Source organism: Cricetulus griseus, chromosome 2 (assembly GCF_003668045.3).
Source record: "Cricetulus griseus strain 17A/GY chromosome 2, alternate assembly CriGri-PICRH-1.0, whole genome shotgun sequence".
Taxonomy (NCBI): Eukaryota; Metazoa; Chordata; class Mammalia; order Rodentia; family Cricetidae; genus Cricetulus; species Cricetulus griseus.
The window spans coordinates 369,779-381,240 of NC_048595.1; positions in this window are offsets into that span (position 1 = coordinate 369,779).

An 11,462-nucleotide genomic window follows, 5' to 3' on the forward strand; every position below is an offset into this window, starting at 1 on the left:
TTTTGTTATTTGTCTTTTCTGTTGTTGTTCCCGAGCTGAGGACTGAAACCCAGGACCTTGCAATTGCTCTACCACTGAGCCAAATCCCCAACCCAAATTAGGCCACTTTTTTTTTTCTTTTTGATTTTTTCAAGACAGGGTTCCTCTGTATTGTTTTGGAGGCTGTCCTGGAACTAGTTCTTGTAGACCAGGCTGGCCTCGAACTCACAGAAATCCACCTGCCTCTGCCTCCCGACTGCTGGGATTAAAGGCATGCACCACCACTGCCCGGCTAAATTAGGCCACTTTTAGAATGGAAAGTTAGAAAAAAAAAAAGAGGTCATTATGTGTAGAAAAATAGCCATGGGTTCTCTGGAACATACCTAGCTGACTAGTTTTATATCTAATTTACACAAGCTAGGGTCATCTGAGAGAGAACCTTAACAGAGAAAATCCCTCTATAATCTGGGCTGGCCAGGCATTGGTGGTGCTCGTCTTTAATCCCAGCACTCAGGAGGCAGAGGCAGGTGGATCTCTGTGAGTTTGAGGCCAGCCTGCTCTCCAGAGCAAGTGCCAGGATAGGCTCCAAAGCTACACAGAGAAACCCTGTCTCGAAAAACAAAAATAAAAAACAAACAAACAAAAGACTGGGCTGTAGGCAAGCCTGTAGGGCATTTTCTTAACTTGTGATTGATGTGGGAGGGCCTAGGACATTAAAGTTGAGGTCACCCCTGGGCTGGTGATCCTGGGTTCTATAAGAAAGCAGGCTGATGCTGAGCATGGTGATTTTTGCCTTTAATCCCAGCACTGGGGAGGCAGAGGCAAGTAGATCTGAATTCCAGGCCATCCTAGTCTACAGAGTAAGCTCTAGGACAGCTAGGGTTACACAGAGAAACCTTGACTCAACAAAGAAAGCAGGTTGAGCAAGCCACAAGGAGCAAATCAGTAAGCAGCACTCCTCCATGGCTTCTGCATCAGTTTCTGCCTCCAGGTTCCTATCCTGCTTGAGTTCCTAACCTGACTTCCTTCAGTAATGAACAGTGATGTGGAAATATAAGCCAAATAAATCCTTTTGTGGTGGTTTGAATAGGAATGGCCCCATAGGCTCACATATTTGAATGATTGGTCATTAGGGAGTGGCACTATTAGGAGGTGTGACCTTGTTGGGGTAGATGCGGCTTTATTGAAGGAAGTGTATCATTAGGGGTGGACTTTGGGTTTTCAAATATTCAAGCCAGACCTAGTCTCTCTCTCTCTCTCTCTCTCTCTCTCTCTCTCTCTCTCTCTCTCTCTCTTTCTCCCTCCCCCTCTCTCTCACCCTCACCCTCACCCTCCCCTCCCTCTCCCCCTCTCCCTCACCCTCTCCCTCTCCCTCTCTCTTTCCCTCTCTCTCTCTTTCCCTGCTGCCTGCCAATCCAGATGTAGAATCTTGGCCTCTTCTCCAGCACCATGTCTGCCTGTATACTGCCATTACCATAGTCATGGTGTCTCATCACAGCAAAAGAAACTCTAACTAAGACACCTTTCCTTACCAAATTGCTTTTTTTAACATGGTGTTTCATTACAATAATAGTAACCCTAAGACAATACTAATGCAAACCACAACCAGAGCTTGGGCCACAAACATTCTCCAACCTGCTTATCCTTGTGTAAAAGGTAACACTAACATACCTACCAGGGTAGCATGAATACCTAACCCAGCTCAGAGCCCCCCAAACCCTGAGCACCTGGCTTATACCTGAAGGGATGGGGACAGATGTAGCCAGCAGGTTCTGACAAAACCAGACACACCTTCAACTTTCAGGTCAACAGGACTCAGGTTGCTTTGCTCTCTCTATATAAAGCTGATGGATGGCCTTAACAGTTGAAAAGCAGTGGCTACAAGACAAGCAGCAGGGGGTAACTGGAACCTTGTTGAATTCCAGAACCAAACCCCTAAGGATAGGTGCCATCTTTCTGCAATGGGAGAGCCTAGGGTGTGCCTCCAGGATGTACCTCCTGCCAGCCAGTTTTTTTTTTTTAAGGGGGTGTTGAGTTTTAAGAAAGAACAGCTGAAGCCAGGCCGTGGTGGCGCATGCCTTTAATCCCAGCACTCGGGAGGCAGAGGCAGGTGGATCACTGTGAGTTCGAGACTAGCCTGGTCTACAAGAGCTAGTTCCAGGACAGGCTCCAAAGCCACAGGGAAACCCTGTCTCAAAAAAAAAAAAGAAAAGAAAAGAAAAGAAAAAAGAAGAAGAAAGAAAGAAAGAAAGAACAGCTGAGCCGGACCGTTGGTGGCACACGCCTTTAATCCCAGCACTCGGGAGGCAGAGGGAGGCGGATCTCTGTGAGTTCGAGGCCAGCCTGGTCTACAGAGCGAGTGCCAGGATAGGCTTCAAAGCTACACAGAGAAACCCTGGCTTGAAAAAAAAAAGAAAAGAAAAGAAAGAAAGAACAGCTGACCACAACTCAGCATTTTGGATACTCTTCCCAGTGTTGTAACAGCTTCCAGAAGACCAAGAAAGTCTGTAATTCAAAACAAAACGAAAACAGAAAATGGGCATGGTGGTGAATATCTTTAATCCCAGCACCTGGGAGGCAGAAACAGGTGGATCTCTGTGAGCTCGAGGCCAGCCTGGTCTACAGAGTGAGTGCCAGGACAGGTAAGGCTGTTACACAGAGAAATCCTGTCTCAAAAGACAAAACACTCCCCAAGAGCCAGAAAGATGGCACATGCCACCAAGCCTGATGGCCAAGTTCAAGTACCAGGACACACATGGTAGAAGAACTTTGAGTCCTTCAAGTTGGCCTCTAATTGCAACATACTGTGACGCACACAGCTACACACCACACACACACACACACACACACACACACACACACACACACACACACACAATTTTTACCAAATGTTTATTTTAATTGTGTCTGTTCTTATATGGGTATGTGTACATGAGTGTAGGCACCCAGAGGCCAGAGGCATTAGATTCCTTGGAGCTGGATGCAAGCTACCTTTTGTGGTGCTAAGACCAAAACTTGGGTACTCTGGAAAACCACTGAGCCATCTCTGCATACCTGATAAATGCAATTTTTAAAAAATAAGAGGGCTGAACTGGAACCCCAGTTCTAGGGGCCCTGACACACTCTTTTGGTCTCTGTGGGTAACAGCACACATGTAGCATATACTCACACAAACTCATATAAATTTTATTTTGATCAGTTTGTTTTATTTTTGACACCCGGTCATACTATGTAGCCCTGGCTGACCTGGAATGCACCATATAGATCAGGCAGACTTTGAACTCAGAGATTCGCCTTTCTTCCTAGGATTAAAGCTGTTCTCTGCTATCTGAAATACTGCTTTAACAATGTAACAATGTGTTACATTTTTTATGTTGTGGAATATTACTTTAACTATGTAAAGATATGTACATTCATTCACATCACAAAGACATTTAGTCAGCTATGTTCATAGCAATATTATTCATAACAGCCAGATATTGGAAACAACCTAGATGCCCCTCAACTGAAGAATGGATAAAGAAAGTGTGGTACATTTACACAATGGAGTACTATTCAGCAACAAGAAATGACATCCTAAAATTTGCAGGCAAATGGACAGAACTGGAAAAAAACATCCTGAGTGAGGTAACCCAGGCCCAGAAAAAAAAAAAAAAACTCATAAATGGATACCAGACATAAAGCAAAAGATACCCAGCCAACAATCCACAACCCCAGAGAAGCTAGAACCCTCTTCCAAAAACAGATGGAAGCAGATGCAGAAATTCACAACTAACCATTGGGCCAAGCTCCTGAAGTACAGTCAAAGTGAGGGAGAATGGATAATATGAACAAAGGAGTCAAGACCATGATGGGGAAACCTACAGAAACAGCTGACCTGAGCTAGTGAGAGATCACTGACTCCTGTCTAACAAATGGGGAACCTGCATAAGACTGAACTAGACCCCTTAATAGAGGTGACAGTGGTGCAGCTGGGATAATATATGAGGCTATTGGCAGTGGGTCCAAGATCTAACACTAATGCACAAACTGACTTAGTGGAGCCCATTCTGTATGGAAAGATACCTTGCTCAGCCTAGGCATGGGGATATGGTGGGTGGAGAGGGGCCTTGATCCCGCCTCAAAGAGATGATGGGACAGACTTAGTAGACTTCCTAGGGAGGCCTTACCCTCTCCAAGGAGCAGATGCAAGGTAGAGGAGGGGGAGTCGGGGGAGCAGGAGGAAAGGAGGGAGGGGGAACTGGGATTTGAATATAAAAAGTAAATTAATAAAGATGTGTGCATTTATTTATGTTGCATTTGTTTAACTATGTAAAGATATGTTGCATTTGTTTTACCTTGCCTGCCTAAGGCACCTGAGTGGTCTAATAAAAAGCTGAACAGCCAGTAGTTAGGTTTTAGAGGGATAGGTAGGTCTGGCGGGCAGAGAGACTAAGTAGGAGGAGGAATTTAGGCTCAATAAGAACAGAGAACAAGGGAGAAAGGGATGAAGACACCCAGGGCCAGCCAGCCAGGCAGGCAGCTGCCAGACAGACAGACATGGAAGAAGCAGGAAAGCAGGACATACAGAATGAAAGGTAAAAAGCCCCAAGGCAAAACACAGATTAATAGAAACAAGTTAATTAAGAACTATTGGGGCCAGGCATTGGTGGTGTATGACTTTAATCCCAGCACTCAGGAGGCAGACAGGCAAATCTCTGTGAGTTTAAGGCCAGCCTGGTCTACAGAGCAAGTTCCAGGACAGCCTCCAAAACAATACAGAGAAACCCTGTCTCAAAAAAAAAAAAAAAAAAAACCCTCCTACAGAGTAGTCCACAAGGCCTTGGTCATGTCCTACCAGTAGAGTCGAGTCAGTCTGTCCAGAGCTTGAGGGAGGGCCCCAAAGAGCTGCAGGTGACCCAGAAAAAACATCCTCATATAGCTACCTCACTCCCAGAGGAAGTACATAACTAGACTAGCAGATGTATCTCCATATCAGTGTATGAGGCACCTTGGTATCTGTTCTGTGGTGGCCCAAGATCCTGCCTGGCTAGTACAGTCAATGCATGGTCTCTCTGAAGAAACACTAAGAAGATCTGTCACCAGTCTAGGTCCAGGAATCTCAGATAAGCCAGCCCTTGGGCCAAAGAGGATGCCTAGTCTCCCCCTACTAGGATTCTTGTGTGTTTCAAATGAGTTGCATAAGACTCTCACAGGGTGCACTCTGAGTTGCACCCAAGTATGAAGAACCCGGGAAGAAGAACTGTGCCTGGAGTCCTATGAAAAGCCAGGCACTGCCGGGTGGTGGTGGTCCACACCTTTAATCCCAGCAATCGGGAGGCAGAGGCAAGTGGATCTCTGTGAGTTTGAGGCCAGCCTGATCTACAGAGCAAGTTCCAGGACAGACTCCAAAACTACCCAGAGAAACCCTGTCTCTAAACTGCTCTCCCACAAAACATGTATATGGATATTTTACCTGAAACACACATATATTTAAATGTCTATGCACCACGTGCATGCCTGTGCCCACGGAGACCAGAAAAGGGCATCAGATCCCCTGGAACTGAAGTTACAAATGGTTGTGAGCCACTATGTGAGTGCTGGGTTCTCTGAAAGAATAGCTAGTGCTCTTAGTCACCTGAGTTTTCTTTCCAACTTCTTTCCATGTCTTTAAACATGTAGTTAGTGAATCGTGACCACAGAGGCCTCTTGTAGATCAATAACAGGGGACAACCTTATGCCACCCCAGCCTGCCTTCCCTTCATAGAACCATGAGCACCTGGGGAAGCAAGTATGGGGCAGGCCAGCAAGAAGACATATACTCTGAGGCCCAAACCAAGTGTAAAACATGAAGCCAACCCTCATGGTGCCTTCCCTGAACCTTAGTTGTCCTTTCAGGGTTTCCTAGGATGAAGTGAAAAGGGCTGAATTAGAGGCCAGTGTTCCTTCATTCTCTCTCTCTCTCTCTCTCTCTCTCTCTCTCTCTCTCTCTCTCTCCCTCCCTCCCTCCCTCCCTCTCTCTCTCTCTCTCTCTCTCTCTCTCTCTCTCTCTCTCTCTCTCTCTTTCTGTGTCTTCCATTCTTCCTTTTTCCAGCCCCAGCAATACTGGGAGATAAGAGTTGCTCTAGTTCAAACAACTTAGCCCAGGCTCTTCCTCTCCTGCTGCTGGATGTCACATAGCAACAAGTCCATTCCCTTTCCTCCAAAAAGGAACACTGCTTAGATGTGGAAAGACACTGCAGGGTTTATGCTGAGTCTGGGAGTCCCTTGCCAGCCATATTAACTAGTACCATTTCTAAACCTTGGGCTAAAAGAAATGCCTTAGACACATTTTAAACATGAGGAAATGGGCTGAGAGGCTGAATAATTTGAGCAAGGCTAAAAAGCTGATGAGTGACAAGCTGTGACTCCCAAATGACCAGCTAAATCCTGGGTTACTCTTTCTCAGCATGACTTCCATCTCTTGGGATGTCATCAGTGGCTGCTGCCTGCTTCCAGAACCAAGAGGCTCATGACCTCACTCCTTTTAGCAGTCAAAAATTCAGTTAGATGCAATGGGAGTGAGAACTTTCTCCTTCAGTCTAACCCAGGTCTTTAGAATTGATTGATCAGGAAGAGAGAATATCCTGGGTAAGGGACAGTAAGACTTGTGCTCACCACACAAATCAGCTGACGGGTATGGTAAGACCAGTGGGTCATCCTGAGACATGCCCCAGAAGAAACAGGAATAGTTAAAGCTCCTAGGGTTGCAACATCTGGCTAGCCTGCCTTTAGTTTCATACACCTACTATGTGATTTGTTCTCTGAGTGTGGAGTGGGGTCTTAGTCTATGTGTGACTTTCATGTGTGTTTTGGCATGTCCCAGTAGGTAGTATGGTTGGTGCGGTAGAGAGGGTGAATCCCCACCCACTCAGGGTATCTGTTACCATCTGCACATCCAGGCTCCAGGTTGCTCCTATAATTAATGTCCATCCCAACAGCTGTGTGGCTGATCTCAAGGAACAACTGTGTTCTTGGATTGACAGACCCCACCCAGTGTCTCTTAGCCACAAACATCTGCAGTCAGTGTTGGAGACAAGAGCCAATGAGATGGTGGAAAGCAGAAATCCCTTCTAGCCTGGTGGGAGCCCAACACTGAGCTCCAGGAGTCAGTGTGGCACATGAGGTAGCCAAATGGGTCCTGGTCCAAAACAGATCTCTTTTCCCTCCAAAACCTGTTGCCCTATCACCAAAATTAGAATAAGGAGCCCTAATCTCTTCTGCCAGGCTCAGGGAGAGAAAGGCTCACCTGGCAGAGGGATCTCTGCCTCCTCAAGAATTCCCTGTCCATGCTCAGAGCAGGTGTGGTTACTGCCACCCCAACTTGAGCTCCCTCCTGCCACCCTGCCTACTCCGTGACTTGTTATAAACAGAAGGCTTTCCAGCCAGCCTCAGGCTAACTCTTGTTGTATGACTTGCTAGAACTGTTACTAAAGAATGGAGGCACCTGAACAAGAGTCCACCTTCAAGGTGCTAAGGGGTGCTTGACACAGGCTCTGCTCTCTGTGCTGGCTCCTGGGGTTGAATGGGGAACCCTTCATGATAATCAGGGCAGGTCATTTTTTAGATCAGCTAGACTGAGGGAACTAGCATGTCTCTCCTACTGGAGTATAGGACATGTTAGGTTGAACCTCAAAAAACAGTCCAGACAAATGTGTGGGGTAGCCCCCAGCATGGGTTGGCACCACTGTGTGTTCAGGTGCAACATACCATGAAGTGAATTGTTCATATTGAGCATACCATAAATACATGGAACCAGGCAATAATGAGGCCAGCAAGGTCAAATCTTTTACACACAAACACACAGCTCACACAGAACAGGGCTCTGGCATCTTTTCTGTTCTCTGGTGCTTCTTGAGTGAGAACTTAGTAGACACTGGGCATGTCTCTCAGTGTGTATGAGTACACATAGGTATATGCATAGATGTGTATGACTTCATATGCATGCCAAGTGCTGTCATGCAGCCCCTGCCATGTATTCAAGTCTTCCCCATGGTTCTCAAGATCCGTACTTCATTTTCTTCTGTGCCAATGCCACCATCCACAGTACTATCCCCCTGCCTGGTCCTGCCAGAACCTAATTAAAGCAGCATCCTAGGGGATGCTTCTCTTGGGTGCCCTGAGGGTGCTCTACTGGCAGCTTGTACTTCTATTAAAGCAGTATTGGAGCTACCCAGCCACCACGGCAGTGCCCATGCACTCTGAGGGCAAACTCTTCCATCTGTCACTTTATGTGACATGAATCCACATTGGTGAGGGTCTGGGTGTTGTTAGCCTTGGGTATGGGCTCCCCAAGATTTATTTCAGCCTGGAATGTCTCCCTGGGTTTGGTCTCAGATGATACCTTATGATTTCCTTTCTCCTAATCCCTGTACTTAGTCAGGACTTCTCAGATTTCTGTGTCATTGCTAAAGGAACAACCAGACACTACTAGGAGCACAGGGTTATGAGGTGAAAGGAGACTTTATAGGTCAGTCTGAGCTGGGTTTCAGGGCACCTCAAGAGGAAGGACCAAGTAGAATTCCGGGTAAGCAGTGGATATGAGCCTTCCAGGAGGGCATGCTGCCCTGGAAATGGCCAGGCTAGAGACTTGACCTCAATTCTAAAGTTATGAAAGTGCACAGGCCCAGCTCCTAATTCAAAGCTTTTCTCTGGGTTGAGAAAGGGGATGGACTGCTGTCTTTATTAGACACACAGGGACACTGAAGTCACATAGTGCTGGATCACCTGTTCCCTGTCACGGAGAACCCTGCAACAACTACCCAGGAGTACTGGCCCTGCCTCCAGGCCAAATATCTGGAAGTACTTGATACCTATGCTGTCTATGAGTTCAACTTCAGTGAAGGCTGGGACACCCCCTTTGATGAAATCCCCAGCCGTAAGCTCTGCTTCCAGCTGGACTGTGGGATTCATTTGCGGCATTTGAATCATTTGGACATCCATACAAAGTGGGCTGCAGACTGATGAGTTCTGGGACTCAAGGAGGTGAGGGCACTGGTGTGCCACTGCACTTCAGAAGGCTTTTCTAGCAGGAAGAGACAGTGGGCAGTGCCTGGCCTAACCCTGTGTCTTCTTAGCGTAATAGTACTGGTGGCAACTGCTTCTACTGTGCCTACTCCTCAGGTGTGCCAGCTCCTCAGGGATGATAACGCTTCCACTACATGGACATCTTGACTCTACTCCCCACTGCCTGGGAGGTCAGTCACCAAAGTCCTGGTGACCACTTTGTCTTGTCCTGTCACTATGACAGTGAGGATTGCCAGGATGGGTAAGCAGGGCAGGATTGGTGGGATGATTCCCTCTATCATAAAACCATCAGAGTGGTTTTATCCTGGGATCCATCTGGTAAAGATGAGAGTTAGCTGCCCAAGACTGGCTACAAACAACTCCATGCACAATAAATAGACCTTGGCCCCTCAGGGCATACATGATGGGGTTGAAGGTAACAAGTATCTAAGCATGGCCTTGGGTTTCTGGCACCTCCAGAAGTTCCACAACCAGATCTATGGTAACTGCCACACCTTTAAGGGTGTCTGTGCTGCACAGTGCCCTGGCATCACCAATGGTGAGTGCTAATCCCCAGTAGACATCTGAACATGAATATAAAGTGGGTTGGGCAAGTGTCCTCAACATCTCTTCCTTGGCTTCCCCAGGAATCAGCCTAGTCCTCAGGGCTAAAAGGCAAGAACATCTCCTTCTTTTGTCCTTGGAGGCTGGAATCAAGGTCATCATTCATAGGTTCAACCACACATCCTTCTAGAATACAATGGCTCCTTCTGACCAGGGACTCAGAATACCACTGGAATTCGAGGGGTAAGCAGGGTTATTGGGCTTCCTGTCCAACCCAGGCATTGAGGTAGGGCAGGGCCTCAAGGTGCAGTCAGCAGAACTGAAACTCCTTTTCCTCAAGACAAGGTGCATGGTCTCAGAACTCCCTATGGCCTCTGCACTGATGGTGCTAAGGGCATGGATATGGGACTGCTATATAACACCCCAAACACCATGCAGGTGAATGGGGGGCAAGGAGAGTCCCTGAACCATGGATAGGCAGAACCCTTAGCTTAAGTCCTTGTTGTCTCTTCAGGCATACCTGGTGTCCTGCTTCCAGTAGCTTATGGTGGAGATCTGCTCCAGCTAGAGCCCAGTTCTGCAGCCACAAAAATGACACCCAGCCTGGGATTGGGTCTCTAAGGCAGTCATTCCTAATGGGCCCGCTCAACAATTCCTTAGGTTACTACTACAGGATGACTGGTGGTCCTGTCTTTCCCAGGCTATCTTTGTACAAATTCTTTTCAGGGACCTCCAGGTAGCCTTCAGCCAAGTCTACTGTGAGTCTCACAGAGCATGTAGGAGTGGACCAGTCAATGCCCCTCATACTCCTCGCATCCCATTGCAGTATCAGGTTAGGGAAAGTGTGGCCATGCATGCCTTTTCTATGCAAGACTAGATCCTGGCTGTGCTTAGAGTAAGACCCATGGAGCTCAAGCTGAAGCAACAGCCAGAGGTGGGTTGTACCCCTAAGGACACATTCTGCCTCTCATCTGCCAACCCCCTTATACCACTATCCCTACCCCAGAAGCAATGTGGCCAAGGTGAACATTCACTATGAGGAACTTAACTACCATATTGTGGATTAGGCAACAGAATACTGAGTGGTTGGAGAGATACAGGGAAAGGGTTGGGAATAGAGCCTATGGTTAACTACTCTCACCTTTTATGAGATGGCTGGGTAGAGGCAACCCCCACCCATCCTGCTTATAGGTGGGGTACAGAAGGCCCTGCTGGACTTACTGCCTGTCTGTTGTACTATGGGCAGCCTCTGGAGACTGTGGTTTGGCTCATCTGTCCTGTCTGTACTAGAGCTGCTACTGGATGTCTCCACCCTTTCCCTGGTGCTGGGTTTTCACTGGCTCTGCTAGGGGAAGTATCCTGGCTGGGAGTCAATACTGCTTCAGGGCAGTCCCATGCCATATCAGAGGCCAGCCAGAGACCTCCACCCCAAGCTTCAGTGGGTGATGCCACAAGTCCAGCAGGAAATAACCCCACACGGATGCTCCCAGGATCTTTGGAGGAAGTTTCAGTGTAAGAATTGGGCTAAACTCCATGTCCTTGAGATTTTGTTTATGTTTTTTGAGAGAGGGTTTCTCTGTAGCCCTGGCTATCCTGGTATTTGCTCTGTGTAGACCAGAATGGCCTCAAACCTGGAGATCCACATGCCACTGCCTCCCAAGTGCTAGGATTAAAGGTGTGCACCACCATTGGCTATTTGATTTTTTTTTTTTTTTTTGAGACAGGGTTTCTCTGGAGCTTGCTATGTAGACCAGACTGGCCTCAAACTCAGATTCTCTTGCTTCTGCCCCTCAAGTACTAGAATTAAAGACATGCACCACCATCCCTGGCACTCCCTTTAGATCTCAACAACTGAAGTAACCCCAACAGAGCTATCTGATCCCTCAACCTAAAGC